The sequence below is a fragment of the Cupressus sempervirens genome, chromosome 8 (genome assembly GCF_028749045.1).
Source record: "Cupressus sempervirens isolate cs-2001-9-10 chromosome 8, ASM2874904v1, whole genome shotgun sequence".
Classification (NCBI taxonomy): Eukaryota; Viridiplantae; Streptophyta; class Pinopsida; order Cupressales; family Cupressaceae; genus Cupressus; species Cupressus sempervirens.
Window position 1 is genome coordinate 383147849 of NC_143125.1, and position 17161 is coordinate 383165009.

A 17161-nucleotide genomic window follows, 5' to 3' on the forward strand; every position below is an offset into this window, starting at 1 on the left:
AGGATTCACACAAGGCAAATTTATGAAGTACTGATTATTACAAGTTATCAGTTTAATGCATTTACCATATAATTAAGATTGTGTGACACAAAATTTTATAGAAGTAAAGGAGTTGCAACTAATTTGTAAAAGACATAGGAAATCACACTTGAAAAAATAGAGGCATCTAGTTCCCTAGGGAAGAAAAGCCCAACGAAGAGTAGAGGGTTTGAGGAAAAGAATTTTAAAACAAAGGAGAGTGCTCTAGTTAGAAAGTTGAAGCAATATATGATTGACCAAGTGTAGGCTCTTGGCCCTAAATTGTGATGGTCAAAGCAACGTTTTCTCGAAAGGAAAGTTGGAAGACAAATTTAAGGATGTTGGAGATTTCTAGACTAGGGTTAGAGGATATTAGATCTTCCTATTTCATTATTTGAGGAGAAACAAGAAAGTGTTATTGTACAACCTGTGGATGGCTAATTTGGGTAAGTTGACTGTCCCAAATGTCTTTATAAATTAGAAACTCTTAGAGATTTTAGTGAGAAACTATAGTTAAGCAAACATATGCATTAATATGCATAAATATCTTTTTTATAATTATTTAAGATAAAATAATAATAAAATAATATATTAAAAAAATTAAATACAATAACATAATTTTCTAAAACTTAAATTAAATATAGAAATAATAAATACATTATAGATTTCTCCTAAATCTTTAAATTTAATATATTAAGTTTCAATATTCACATACCAATAATTTTCAAAAACTTAAAAAAATTTCAAACTAATTAAATAATAAATCTCTCAAAACTGATTAATTAAATATAAAAATAATAAATACAATATAGATTTCTCCTCAATCTTTAAATTTAATATGTTAAGTTTCAATATTCACATACAAATAATTTTTAAAAATTAATTAAGCCGATAGGCTTTTTTATTGTGGCACACAATGGCCTGAAAATTGTCTAACATCTGAAAACTGTCAGATATTGATCGGAAATATACTAATTTGAACTTTTTCACTCCCTGAAAAGAAAGGAAATCATAAATCATTAAATCCACTTCACACGACACATTAACTGATTTAAAAATCGGTTATAAAGTTGTGGAAATCAATAGCTGTAAAGTTGTGGAAATCAAGAGCCGGTTTTGGCTGTCATGTTGTAACTGTTATTCAAATTCGCTCTCCAAGTCTGGAAGGGGCATTTGTATTTTGTAATGTGCCAATTCTCTTTGTCTTCACAAGCTTGGGGAGTTCATTTATCAGAGGAGTTCTTTTCTCTTCGTCTGTGAGCTCTGCAGGGCTATTTTTTTCTCTCAAAATTTTTCTAAGGGAAGATCATGTATGTGAATTATCAGAATCATCAGAAGAGGAAACATGGGGAGAAGCTGTATAATTTCAACCTGGACCTGCATACTCATCTCTTGCACGGTGAAACTCTGCAAATGTTCTTCGCGTCTACCAGCGGTAAGTCCGAATTTTTCCTACTGTTCTAGCATTGAAACTGTGTTTCTTTTGGTCTTTTCTTACTAAGCGGCATGGAAATCTGTGTATACACTTTTTTGAATATGGAACAGACACTTTGTTTTCCCTTTCATCTAACAATCATGGTACTTCAGTATTCTTTTGCCTGTGAATGGTGCCGATCTAAGAGAAGGCTAGGATATTGTGTATTTGCTGGTTCTTTTGTTCCTGAAAACGTTGCTGAAGCTTGACCTGTCTGCAGATTTTAAATAAAATCCCCCTGATATGATAAAAACATGACCCAAATATGGTTTAAAACATAATGGCCTGAGGGTTTTTATAAACTTTTGCATTCTTATATTGTTGTATTTTGTAGAGGGTTTCGTTTTTTTGCTCCATTTCCTTCATTCTACAGAATTGTAGATTTACATACACATATGGGCATTTTTCCTTTGCTTTTTTTGAAATTAGGAACAAACTGGGCATTTAGCATTTATTTTCTCTATATCTATTGCTGTTGTAAGCTTCCTTTTGCACAAAGATGAGGGCTTCTGCGAGCTTCCTTGCTTTGAAAAAGAAATTCCTAAGACTGTGGCTTGTTTGTTCAAAGAATTGCTCAGTACCTCCATGTTTGCTATGACGGAAAATAAGAAATTTTTTGTTTTCAAAACACTCAGCCTATGACCTCCTTCCTTGGTGAATAGTTCAAGGCCGCAGCCTTTGTATGTGCACCTCAAGGGTTTTCTTTCTGTTAAAACTCCTATTCAAACACAAGAAGATTTCTGGAAAAAAATATTTATGTAATATGTTCTCTGTTTTTTTATAAAAGATTTACTCATGTTTTACGGCCTATACTTGGAGGTCGAGGGTTTGTATTAGGATGTACCGTGACTTCTGTAGCCTTTCCATTCGAGCTTTGAAGTTTTTATACACATTGTGAAGAAAGCTATGGAAACATACCAGTTGTGAGTTTCTAACCTTAGGGCTTCAATTGTGAGTTAAACCTTAGGGCTTTCATTTATCTGTGTGCTATACAGATCTGAGCATGAGGGTCTGACATTTTCTGAAAATTTATTTAATCTATAGCAATGTTTTTTACTATGTCAAACCCCATGATAAACATGGGCCTCTTTACATATTTTCTCTTTGCCAACTCTCTTTGTAATGCTATCTTTCTTATGGCTAAAATGTTATCTCTCTTTGTAGTGATGGCATTGTAATAGCTAAAATGCTGCAATATTCCATATTGCTCATTAGTGAGCTTCTTTTGGATGTTTTGTTTACATCTTGGAATGTCCCTTGATATTCTTCATCTGTAGTTGTAGTGCCTCAAAAAATATCCTTCTTTCTCATATAACTTGTAGTTATGTTATTAACCTTTGTTATTAAGCACTTGCATTCTAAGGTGCAATGTGTATGCCGATAGATACACACCGATAGATACTTTTTTTTGGTGTAACCAAATGTTGTGTTGATTGTATCGAGATCTATCAAGAATCCATTCTAAATATGAGACATTAATTTTTCAAAAACTATGTAATATAATGTATTGAATATTCAATAAATACACTAAAGTAAACTTATTAATAAAAGAATTAAACTATGTTTACAAGTGTGGAGACAACTTACATTTGAAAACAATATGCCAAAGTGATCAATTTCACCACATGTCAAAACAATATATATGTAATGACTGCCCCTGCAAAACCAATGCCATATCACCAATCTCCATAAAATGTGGAATGTCAAAGAGAGTCAAGGTAATTGAAATACTGACCAATCAACATAAATATTTAAATAATATTAAATATAAAAGAATACATATAACAGATACCAGATACCAAATACTAGATATTGTGGAATTCCTCACCTTTTTCATGCCCAATTGTTGCAATTTGGCCTTGCATCGCCCATTAGATTCAATCAATCAATCCATTTACACTTGTTGGAGGTCATTGCAAGAAGCCTTGGATTGTGCAAGTGGGTGATTTGAGTTCTTTGTATAGAAGTATCTTGATCTTGTTGATGATTTGCTTGTTATGGCTGAGATGGATGAATGGAATTTAAGCACAGCTCCTAAAGCTCTCAGGGGCTTGTAGCAATCTAGGAAAACTCAAGATTCATAACAAGTAGTAGTCCAATCCAATCCAGGATTTCCAGTACAAAATTTTCAGAGCTCAAGGTTTGGCTATGGTGGCTCTTGTGGTTTAGCTCTAATTCTTACTCTCAACAAGCCCTCTCATGGTGTTGGCTCTTATGGTTTTGCAGGTCAGAGCAGCAAAAGCAAAATCAATAGCAATTGATGTTGCAGTTAAACAAAAAGAATATATTGGTCGATTACTTGTTGCATTTCGATCATATGTTATTTATGATGCAAAAATTCATGTTTGAATATTGGTCAACGTTCATTTGGCATTTATTGTTTGGACATGTGGTGAAATTGATCACTTTGACATATTGGCCTCATATTTAGAATGGATTCTTGATAGATTTCCATACAATCAACACAACATTCGGTTACAACAACAAAAAATATCTCCCTTCTTGTCACATTTAAGAAAGTGCATAAGATATGCTACTATCAGCGTACACATTGCACCTTAAGATGCAAGTGCTAGTATAATTTCAAACTAATTAAATGATAAATCTCACAAATCTAAATATTCGAAAAACTGAAAAAATATGAAAGAATTTGAACAATAGGAGAGGAGATGGAAAAATATCATAAACATTCGAACGTTAGAGAATTGCGCAAATAGTGGAAGCGTTTAAAAATATCATAAAACATTCGAAATAGTGTTCGCACTATGAATATGGATACCAAGATGCTTCTGCTTCCAAGGGTGTGCATTCTGCCACAGAGCTGCTCCCGTGCTACCGCCTTCACGCTGTGGCAAATTGGCGTAAACCTGATGGCTGCTCAGATTGCAGAATTAAATTGTGATGCAGTGGAGGGCACGACGCAGAGGCAGCGGGGAGTGGTAAAAGTGCTTGTGGGCAGCAAGCAGCTTTCGTGGCCGAGGTTCGGGTAATTGGATAAACACCGCCACCGATTGTAACTCCATCTCAACAGGTTGGTTTCTAACCCTCACATTTGTGTTCTGTTCGACCAATGTACCTATTTTATTTTTGCATGCATTTTCAGAGGCCTATATTTTCTTATGGATGTGTCTAAAAATCTCTTCGACCTTCTGGTCGTAGAGGGGAAGATAGAAAATAATACTAGCACTTGTACGAATAGGTCCAAGGGTAAGCCGATTTATTAAGACGACATTCTTTTAGTTTAATGGAATAATCAGATCAATGGAGAGACTGAACAGTAAGAGACTTTGGGTATCGATTGGTTTATGTTTGCCCCTTGGAATTCGGTCTAAACTCGTCCAAAATTAATTATATTCTCTAAATTGATGAAAATATCTTCTTCTTATGATCAACGGCATATAGATGCATATGTTAGAGACTTGGTGCTTAATAGCGTAATTTTACCTGGAGTTTGACATTACATTACCATGTCAGCACATACTCTTTACTGTCTTATCACACTGATGTATATGAACCTGGGTTACTGTTGCACAAATGGAACCGCTACTCTAAATCATAAGTCTTTGGACGAACCAAATAGCTCCTGGTAAACATAGCGATTTCAATCAGCTATAGAAATGTTAGCGATTGTCTATCATATATTATCTGTCCAGAGAGGAATGTCAACATTGTTGACCACGATGGCAAAATGCGTGCATTAAAAAGGTGGCGAATACACATGAGACAACATTTAATAAAGTTAGTAAACATGGCATATTGAAGCCAATTCAAATTAAAAAGAAATTCGGAAGTGATGTTTTGACAGCGGTGACCGTAAATACTGACTCAAAAGACATGGTATTTAATAGCTTTCTGCCAATTCACACCAAGTGCAAAAATCGTGTGGCGGATTTCAAACAATAGTGAAATTTAGTTTTCTTTGTGGGTGGTCATTTAGAATGAAAGAAACTATGACAGAATGTTTGATGAAGTTTTTTTTTGTAAAATACATGGATCTGAAGGGTTCTTTGACAGCGAAATATAAAGAGATCATAATCTTTGTTTGGATCTTTGACATACGAAGGTAATGTGTTCAATCAGTTGTATGGAATAGCTTGCAGGCACAGGTCTTCATGTGACAGTTCTTTGCACAGGTCTTCATTTCGTGACTTTTCTTTCATGGTTTCATATATACTCATTTGTTGTTTTTCATGTGCATGCTTGAGGTAAATGATGATATCTCTGTCTTCAATTGAACAAGTTTTTCTGGAGCAATTACATAAGGGTTTTCAGGTGAAAAGACAACGACTGTTTTCAGGTATAGCGTTTCTACACTAGAACAGTATACTCAAATTCTTGAAAAGAAAATGATGAGGAATTAAAATTCCCTCTTACAGTCACAGGTATTTTTTTATAAGTTGAAGATTTTCAAATCAAGTGATCTTATTTTATAAAGAAGAATTCTTCTTGTCTCAGTCATGAACAAGTTTTAAAAACAATGAAAGGCCTAAATGTTTGTTTGAAAAGGAAATGCAATCAGAGAATATTGTTGTCTTCGGGTTTAAAAAGAATAAATCTTTGAAAGGGGTTTGAAGGAATAAATCACTCACATTTTAAAGGAATTTTTTTTTGTCTTCATAACGAAGGAAGAGCATTGTCAAGATTTTTTTTCTTCTTCAAATTCTCTTAAAAAGAAAGGCAAAAAGATTCAGTTTGTTCACATTTTCTTGAGCAAAAGATTTAGCTTATTTTGTTCGCTGCTATCAAGTTGCTCGTCTGAAATAAAAGCAAATAAAATAGAGTTTTTATTTGGAAAGCACAGACAGAGATTTCTTGTTTTGATAACTGGTTTGAAATAAAGATGGATTCAGTAGAATTGAATGTTTCAAAACTTGAAACACTGAATGAAAGTAATAAATAGATGTAAAGTGGCTTTCTTTTTGAAGGCTAAATTGTTTTTTTGAAGATCTTTTTGAGGGTATTAAACCCGAAATTCTATATGTACAGTCTTGATTAAAAAGAAAGCTATGGATGACAGTTTAATAAGGAAAGATCACATTCGGGTGATAACCGATTTTAGTTGGTTTCTCAAACAGCAAAGAGGGTTTCTTAACAACCCTAACTGGTTCATTTTGGTTTACTTGTAACTGTTCATTTCGAATTTCATCTTTATAAATATAGAGATCATTTGTAATTTAAAAGTGCATGAGTTGAAAAAAGAAGAAAGAAGACTTATATTTCAGAACAGTTTGTAAAGACTAAAATTCTTATTATAAACTTGTATGCATGTATAAATGTCAAATATACACATTTATATGTGTGTATAAGGTTGTAATTACAACATTGATAAAAGGGTTAAATACCTTGAGCAGTAGAAGCTGCTGATCGTAAAAGAGTTGGAACTCAATAAAGAATATAGGTTCATGGAGTGGTTTTTCTCCCTATGACGAAACCGTGAGGATTTTCGAGGGTTTTCCACTCGGCACAAAATTGGTGTCTCTTCTTTCTGTGAGTTGATATTATTCAATATGTTTACATTTTAGTACAGTTTAATTTCTCCATTGCTATAAATTGTGAATTAAAAATTATTGAAATCAGATTTTGGGATAATTTAATAGTGTTCTGATTCACCCCCCCCTCTCAGAACCCTGATACTTCCAACAAACATTACTTTTGATTTCTTGAAATGTCTATCATAATTAATAGCATTTGATTCTGAAGGATGTTTTCTCAACGGAAATATTTGTATCTTGGAGAAAAGAAGAAAATAAGTTTCTACGACGCTCATTACTTTCTACGACACTCATTACAAGGATGGCTAGTTCTTGATGCAGAAGCATGGTGATTCTCTTGGCATTTTAATAATTGTCATGTTCAATAAAGTTGCATTTAATTGTAGTAACTGTTCAAAAGCTATAGACCTACCAAAGTTGGATTAAAGCCTCTCTTAGTACATGCTCATAGCTTGATAGGTTAAAATAATTAATTAGATTGAACTATTTACTGAGTTGGAGTGCAGAGTCGTGGGAGTATACTTTAAAAAAAAAAAAATTGTGATAAATGTTTACAAAAGTAGGAGGCGTTGAAGATGAACAATATCACTCATCATAATACAATTGAAAAAATGCATGTACTAAGTAGGCCTTTAGAGGAGCCCTCATTTAGGCTTTAGAAGAGCCCTCAGCAAAGGGGTTTACTCCATATTTTTCTTCTCAGCCAGAGACTCACCAGGTTCCACATCAACCACTGCCATTTTCAATGCCAGGACATAGTGCATCGTTTGCAGTCTGTCTTTGTTATTACTGTGCATCAGTTTCATCAATCAACCCTGTTACAGTGTTCATCATTTCATGGACCTCGCTCTTGGTCATCCTTCCTTGAAAGGCTGGGAAAATCTCTTGATATCCAGTAGTGGAAATTGGATGGTTTACAAGTAATGAATCTTAAGATAATGCTAATGTAAAAGGAGACCTGACTTCACTGGATTGAGAGAGGATCATTTATATAGGTTCCTGGAGCCCTCGTTGCCTCTCCATTCTATCAGTTATCTTTTGGGGAGTTGAAAAACTGATTTTATATTTCTATTTTCAACTCATCCTCATCATTGTGGAGCACTGTATCTGTATCTTTCTCTTGAAAATCACCACTGAGTACCAGAGAGTAGCGTGAAAGGTCCAAAGTATACTATCTAGAAACCCCTTGTTTTGTGCTTGGATTTCTCTATTAGTGTTACTATCAATACTATTATTAGTTACATCCCATCCCTCTTAATCAACCTCAACATTCATGGATGTGACAGCTTAAAAATTACATAGATTGCTTTGGACCAGGGTCATCCAAAACATTGCTTCTATAGATTAATCACATATGTTTTTGTATCAATGTTTTGGATCATCTGGAGTGGTCCATGGTCATAAATGATGATGAAAGATGTGATCTGAAATGTTGATTCGAAAACATATATAGTTGAAATTAATAAAACCATCATTAAAATAGTTTTTCACAATCCTAAATTTTGTGTTCAATTTGAGGTTTGTTTATAGAGAGCACTGCAACTTCTCAGCTAGTTTTCTGCATGATAGGACAAAAAAATACTTCTAGTTGCATTGCTGCTGCTTTTCCAATAGCATTTTACTTATTAATGCATTTTGAAGTTAAAATCAAAGAAATTTGAAAATATGACAATGAATTCTGCTGTAATCAACTGTGTATGTTTAGTGTAGTCAACTGTGTACATTTCCTAATATTTGAATCAATGTATTGGAGCACAATAATGTTCCATATTTGCTTTATTGAATGTTGTCCTTTTTTTATGCTAGATGAATAATCCTTTATTCCAAAATATATACATTTGAGCCTCTGAAAACAAGAATTTTATGGTACTGGTTTATGTTAGTGTCGTGCTTTACTAAACCAAAACAACTTTTAATTACATTTAAGTCCCCATTTTGCATGCATTGAAGCTGAAACAAAAATTTACACTACAAATCTTAAGATTATTCAATGATTTAGGAAATTTTCTTATAAATGTAATACTAAATGGATTTTGCCTATGGTGGACGCAGAGACAAAAATGGGGCACAAACAAAGAAGCAACATGATTTATTTAATATGTTTACTATCATGTGGGGGCATGGCATATTGCGATACAAACACCTCTGCACCTACATCAGCTCCCACCTCCACCCCTGCGATGCCATCCCCATCAAGTCAGCACCAATAGAAGCTCCTAAAGCAGCCGCACCGCCCCCACCACCATTCCTGCTGCTGCTCCAGGCAAGGCCCCTGTTGTAGCACCAGTAGCAGAGTCGATAAAAGCTCCTCCAAAGGAATCCCCTGCAACATCTCCATCAAAATCCCCTGCAACTCCTCACCTACAGAATATTCGGCAACGCCTTCACTAGAATCTGCACCAGTCACTGCTCCTACAGTGGAATCTCCTCCACCAACTGAGAATAATAACTCAAAATCCTTTGCAAAAATTACTTCTATATAATAGAGAAATGAGACCAAATGATTTCCCAGATATAATCTGGTAGGTATATAGTTTTACTCATTAACAATGAACAAAATTCAACTAAGTTAAAAACCCAGGTCTAGTTTACCGAGTGTCGTTGTTTATCAACTTGTCCTTTCTGACTCTGATCAAAACAAACTCAAAAACTCAATTGTCAATTGCCATGTGCTGCGGAAGTTTGGTGGATGCCCGTAAAGGATTTTCTCATGAACTATTCAATAAAATGCCTCAAAGAAATTTAGTCACATGGAATTTCGTGATTGAGAAATGTCCACATAATAGGTTTGTTGATAACGCTTCAAAAACTTTAGAGAAATGGGTAGATGTCAATCCAGAACCCACAAGCTTTGTCACCATCCTCTTTTTGCACGTAGAAATGTAAAGCTTTGGAATAAGGTTTGAACATCCATCCCTATTATTTGGACTGAGTACTCAGTTACTCCTCATCTCCAAACCCCTTTGGAATAAAATAAAAACTGTTTCAAACAACTGCATTATCTTATTGCAACTTTAAAAAAAGGCCACAACACATGAGGATATGCTAGGTCTTTTTCTCATTCCATCATTCTCTGGGAGAGAGATTCAAAATAAATTGCAAAAACGTAAATTATAAGTAAATGCTATGAACCAACCTGCTCAGACAAAGCCTTTTAAAATGGGTATAATTCTATCTTGCATAATGACATAGATGATCATCTGCTGGTGCATTTCTTCTTACAGCGGTGGAGACAGTGGTGGTGTGATGTTCATCCATTTACCCGTGTCCTAGTAGTCTGCCACGAAAGCTGCTCAGTGCCTATATAAACTCTTCCCGGCTGCATTCGTGTGGTGCTCTCTTCAACGACATAAAGTAAATTTCATTAGTCAGAAAAATGGGACTCTCATCCGGATGAACCATTTGCTGGCCTGAATAGGACACTTATGGGCAAAAGATCCCCAGAGAAGTAGCCTATCGGCTAATAATTCCATTGCAAGAACATTGATATCATCAAACATTGATGCAATTTTCCTGTCCAAGTCGGGGAACCTTTGTTGAAGATAGTAGCTGCGGTAGAGATCTTTATCTCTGGAAATATGAATGTTCTTACTGTTATTGTTACGTTCAGCTAAAAAGGACACTTAAGTTTTTAATTTGTAATAATAAATATAAATGACATGTGTCATTCACATGCATTGAGGCATGAATATTCGAAGAGTGATTTTTAATTATAGGAGTTATGAGAAACTCAAGAGATCTTCGGTTAGAATATGAAGAGTCCCTTCTATTGTTATATATTCGCATCAAGCGATAAGCATTGCATACTGAAAACATTTCATTATCAATAAATATATTTTTCCCTTCATTCTTGAAGGGTTTTTCTAGGATATTTCTGATGTTTTCTATTTCAGTTTTTGTCTCGTTCTTATGTCTAGTTATTTTCATGGATTTCTGGGCTCTAGTTTCAACATGGTATCAGAGCTCTGATTCAATAACAGCATATGAAAGAGTTTAATCCTGCTATTGTTAAATCATTTTTGAGGTGTTTCGTTTTGGCATGAGCATTTGAATAAATTTGTCAGAGGTTATATGTGATTTCCATTTATCTATGATAGATTTCTTCGAACTATGCTCTTTGTGGATTTTTCATAGGTCATATTGTATCTTTGCATCTGGCTTCATAAGCTATCTTCTTGTGAGAGTTAAGAGGGAGTACTTACAAAATCTCCTTCATTGTCATATATGAAATGGTTGTGAATGAATAGATTTGGAAAATTTATGACAAAATTATTTTACTAATCTTTTTTATTGCAAATGGATGCAATAGGGTTTTGGAGAATGTTTATTCACAGTCACATTCAAAGGATATTTGCTTACAGTCTAAGGATTTTAAAATGATCAAATATTGAGGAGTAGTTTATGAGCATTTTTTTGTGACCTCTGATTTTGATCTTTTGAGGATAGATACTTGAGGAAGCCATTTTTAGCAATGTGAGGACTGTCCTAGCTGAAAAAAGAATCACTCAGATTATTCTTTTAGGATCATAATGGAGTTTGTTGAAGAAATTTATTCAAGAATATAAAATGACATGCATGGTGTATTCTTGCAACTTATTTTTTTGTTGTCATTTCACTAAGAATAGTGAATATTCTAATTATAATTGTCATTAATATCTACTTTCATTGCAGGAGAAAAGCAATGATTAAGAGAGATGTTTTAGCTTCAGAGGGAGGCTTCATAATTAAGAGAGATTACTTATGGAATCTCCACCACTCTCATATATGCTTGTGATGCTTATAGGATTTGTAAAATTTGACTTAAATGGAACTAAGTACTATTTTGTTATGCATATTCTTGTGTGAATAAATGAGATTGTAAGATCAGCTATGATAACTCTTTCACTATGCGACAGTGAATATCATGTTGCGAGAGTCCATGATGTCATCATGTTGAAAGATTCCGTGATGAGAGTTGGATGTCATGTGGAGAGATTCCATGACAATTCACGTTGAGAGAGTCCGTGATTAAGGCTTAGCTGTGAGCCTTACAAATCTTTTCATGTTGAGTGATTCTATGAATGTTATTAATTGTTACAAGTTTTCATGTTGAGAGATTCCATGAATGTGATTAATTGGTACAAGGTTTCATGTTGAGAGATTCCATGAATGTGATTAATTGTTACAAGATTTCATGTTGAGCGATTCCATGAATATGATTGATTGTTATGGTTTTCCATGAATCTAATAGGATATATGGGATAAAATCTCATCATTAACATTTTGGTTGCAGTCTTTTGTGATTGTTCAGCTAAAGATCTCTTTGGCTAAGAGGGAGTGTTGAAGATAGTAGCTGCGATAGAGATCTTTATCTCTAGAAATATGAATGTTATTACTGTTATTGTTACGTTCAGCTGAAAAGGACACTTGAGTTTTTAATTTGTAATAATAAATATAAATGACGTGTCATTCACATGCATTGAGGCATGAATATTCGAAGAGTGATTTTTAATTATAGGAGTTATGAGAAACTCAAGAGATCTTCGGTTAGAATATGAAGAGTCCCTTCTATTGTTATATATTCGCATCAAGCGATAAGCATTGCATACTGAAAACATTTCATTATCAATAACGATATTTTTGTGTTGTGTGGCTGGGTTTTTCCCCTCATTCTTGAAGGGTTTTCCCAAGTTATTTTTGGTGTTCTCTATTTCAGTTTTTGTCTCTTTCTTATGTCTGGTTATTTTCATGGATTTCTGGGCTCTAGTTTCAACAACCTTCACTGGCCTGATTACTGTCGGGAAACTATTTTGTCACGAGACGATTTGGGAAATTTCTATGGCTTTCATTTGATGTTTCATCCGGCATTCCATGACATCCAACTGCTGCTACCATGTTTAAGATGATCACACCTGGTGTCTGTCAGCGTGTTTGGCAGGTATATAATCTCTCACTGCCTTCTTTCTGTGCGTGGTATAAATTGACCATTCTTTGTCAATGGAAGAATACAAGAGGAAAGATTTATTTATGCGTTCAGCATAGGGTACAAACACAAAAAAGTAGTTCACACAGAAGTAGTACAAATTCTGCTAGGAGCAATGGGGTGGGGGAATCCTCTCAAAGCAATTTTATATACCATCGACATCTTTGCAGCGTGTGTTCTTAGCTAGACTCAATCCCAAATTATGATTTTATGCATTTAGAATTCTGAATTGTGTGCTTCTGATTTTCAACATGCAAGTCTGTGGTGACATCAGTATACCCTCTGTAAGTGCAAAATTATATCTCAAGTCTTCTGGGTTCTGTTCTCTTTTTTTTTGAGTTAAACTAATTGCTAAATCGAATCAAAATGTAGCAATTTTATCATTTATATGTGCCTGGTTACCGATTTGGGGAGTTTTGTAAATGTAACACACTTTGCTACTTTGGCAGATATGCATCCATTAGGGCTATAGAAACTCTGTCTCGGCTTGATGATCAGCAATAGCTGACTTACTGGGTTTTGTATTCATTCATTTGATGTTTCATCTGGTGTTCCATGGCATCCATCAAACCATGGTTGAAATTTCAATCAGATTCAACCTTCAGCAGCTTCAGAAAGCATCATCAAACCTCAAATATAGAAGGGGACATCTTTTCTCCTTCCCATCGAGTTAGAATTTCACAGCTCTTCTTCTCAGCAAGAGCTTCCTTCTGAAATTTATTCTATTTCTGGGAATGAAACTCACAAAGCTGACCCTTCACGCAAATTTCAGATTGACCTTAAACATGATCTCCTAATAATTAACAATGTGAAATCTTGAAATGCAGATTCATCACAGGGGATGGTTAATCCCATTTGGTGATCAAACGCATACTCTTCCCCTGCTTTCTCCAGCTATGTGCTGGATACACAATGATTCAAGAAATATGTGGGAATGATAAATAGACTTCTTTCGCTACCCACATATACTGCACAATGCCCTTTTAGGACATCCAGTGGAAGAGCACTGTATGATCTACCCATCATCTCATCCTCAAATGCAAAATAACTTCTCTTTTGGCAAAGACCATATCCAATTGCTTTATGGGCTTTCACAAACCTACAAAAGGCCCTGATAATATGCTTAATAAGCAGAATTGGTGGATTTCCCTTGCTTCTTACGATTGCAGAGCTTGAAACTAATCAATTGTTTTTGATCTACTTCTTAATCACAGAGAGATTGAAAGATGCAGAATACTTTGGTGAGAAGAGGAAGTATGTGTTGTGTATATACTATATATACTAAGTAAAAAAGATAAGCTTCTGTGATCAGAAAGCGATTGCAAATTGACAAAGTGGCTGACAGTATAGTGAGGGAGAATGAATTATGGTCATTTCAGCTCTCAGAATGCAAGCCAAAGCCATGTGCCGCCTCTTCAAATTATAAAGGAACTTGGAGACAAGAATTAAGTGCTGTATTTTTTGAATGACCAAACTAATCATGATTCTAACAGCTGTAATTTTGCCTATTAGCTTTATTATTCACCGATCAACCAATAATGATTGAACATGCAAATGTTTGTGAAATCAGCATGAAATTGAACATACCAATACTAATATTTGTTAGATTCACATTTAATTGTATATTATCACCATTAGATAGCATTTTACAATACATTATTTCCAAAATTATGAGGACCTTGAGCAACTTGGATCATTTTTAACACATATAGAATAAAAACTGACAGTGGGTCTGTAACAAAATTCATACCCCATTAAAGCAAATGCTGGATAGAAAGGAGGACAACACGTAGAGATACTGTTGTACTTGGGCCAAACTGTTGGCTTTATTTTGCAGGCCCCCGGACAAATTCACACATCATGTTGTTTGCAAGTATTGTATAAGATAAGAGGTTTATTACATTCAGATCAGATTCAGATATAAATCCAAAGAATTGATGGATATTTGCTATTAAGCTAATAAGAATCAACATATTAATTCTTATCTTAATGTTTATTCCTACTACACAACACTTTATTATAGTTCATAATAATTTGTTAGTAATGGATATGGATCAGAGAGGTCCCTTCACTTCATAATTGAAAACATCTTTGACAGAGCGATTTCCGTCTTTTGATTTGTATTATAGAGATAGAAGCCAGAGTAAGGTGAGCAACTCATCATCTGTTTTATGATTTATAGATATAAACTTTTAATATAACAATAAGTAAATAAATAATTATTTTTTTAATATGATAATGATGTTCTTGTAGTGCAGTGTATATATATAATTCTGGCTTATTACTGTGCATGGTCCTCTGCAACTGTTTTATTTGTTTGTTACAAATTGCAATGTTTTATTTGTTTGTTACAAATTGCAATCTTGTGCAATAGATAAACAATAACTTTGGATAAATAACGGTTGCAAAATGGCCAAATGTAGGCTTTGAAATCGGAAATTCCTTAATCTACAATTAATGCAGTAAAAATGCATACTGAAAAAACCTGTTCAAAAGCCAGAAGGATTGGTAATGCTCACCAAAGCCCACTCACAATATTCTCACAATATTCATGTGATGTGAGCTAAACTGTGGGAAACAGAGTCAGGGAGGGGTGTGAATTGTAGGGACGCTAACATACTAACATCAAACTCATTCTCTGTCAATGTTTGTCATATGTTATACATAAAATGATTGCAGAACATCACATGTACTATGTTTTACTTTATTTTGTTTCACTGACAACGCTTCACACAACATTTTTAATTAGGGGCTCCATAATAATAGCTCTCCATTTTGAGAAGGTAATAAATTCAAGGAGTTGTTTAATATATCAAATAGTATGGAATTTTGAAAAAAAATGATAAGACAATGTAAAGGGTTGGAAATACGCCTATCCTATAAAGCTATTCTCATATAAAATCTTATCAAGTGTCAAAAATAAATGCAGAAAAAAATGTCAAATGAAGATATTTCCAGCCTACAGTCCTCTTTTTGAGATAATTTCCTTTGTTTGGACATACTCATTGACTAAGAGCTGGAGCAGGCAAGCTCATTATCCTAGTATTCATCACCAACCCGAGAGGAATTCAAGATTCCAGCAAGGGAATTCACTATCCTATAGAGCACACACTCCAATCCAATACAAATATAGCATATAACACAAGGCTAGGGAAATAGAGATATGTGGTGTGGTCTAGACTGTACCAAATTGGTTTTGTCTATCGAGGTTCTATAACCAGACATTGGACATAAACAGGTGTGCTTTTAACCTAAAATTTCACATGCTCTTTGAGGTCATGAAAAGGCTTATTCCTTGGAGATTACATAATAAGATAATTTTGGAATGTGTGTTTGTACACATTTGCAACCACACGTGCTCTCTATAAAATAGCTCTCTATCTGCTAAGAGAGGAAATGCATGTCAAATAGGAGGCCAAAAGATGTAAAGAACCTATCTATGATTTAAGGGGCAAAGAGGAATATAAAAAAGAAATTTTCATATACATACTACCTTTTAGAGTTTAAAATAAAGTAAATCTTAGAGCAAAATGTTGAGTATTCCAACTGAAATGGAAAAATTGGGAAGTTTGAAAGTGATTTTTGAAGATAGTTTTAGTTTGTATCAAATGAATGATTTAATTTGGATTTTATGATGATGAAGGTTAACAGAGAAGATTAGACATACAAGATTAAACTAGTCTATTTGGTTTGGAGATCAAAGAAATGGCAGTATTACGAGATTGAACTTGTCTATTTGGCTTAGAGCTCAAAGAGAATGGCAGTATGAGGAAGTTAGGCCTGGTGATTGTTTCAGTTAAAGTGAAGAAGATAATTTGTTGTTAGGTGAGGGGTATAAGGAAACTTGGATGATCTATAAGCCTGTTATTATGTTCTCTCCCCAAACCATTCATACCCAGAGCCAATTCAAATTAGTATTGTAATGTACCCATGTCTTGCTGTTTGGAGAATGTCCCAGATCGCAGGTTACAGGAACTGAACAAGCCGTACAGTTGTGGAGAGAGCCCTGATGGCCATACGGTTGTGTGAGAGCCTGATGGTTGTACAGAGGAGAGACTCAAAGCCGTACAATGTATGTTATTGCGTGTGCTATGGACTGAATGCTGAATGTACGACTAGGTAACCATACAGTGGAAGAAAGCCGTGCGGGAATGTGGAGGGCCGTACTGGAGTAAGAAGTCCATACGGTGAAATGGAGGAGCCATAGAAACAGCC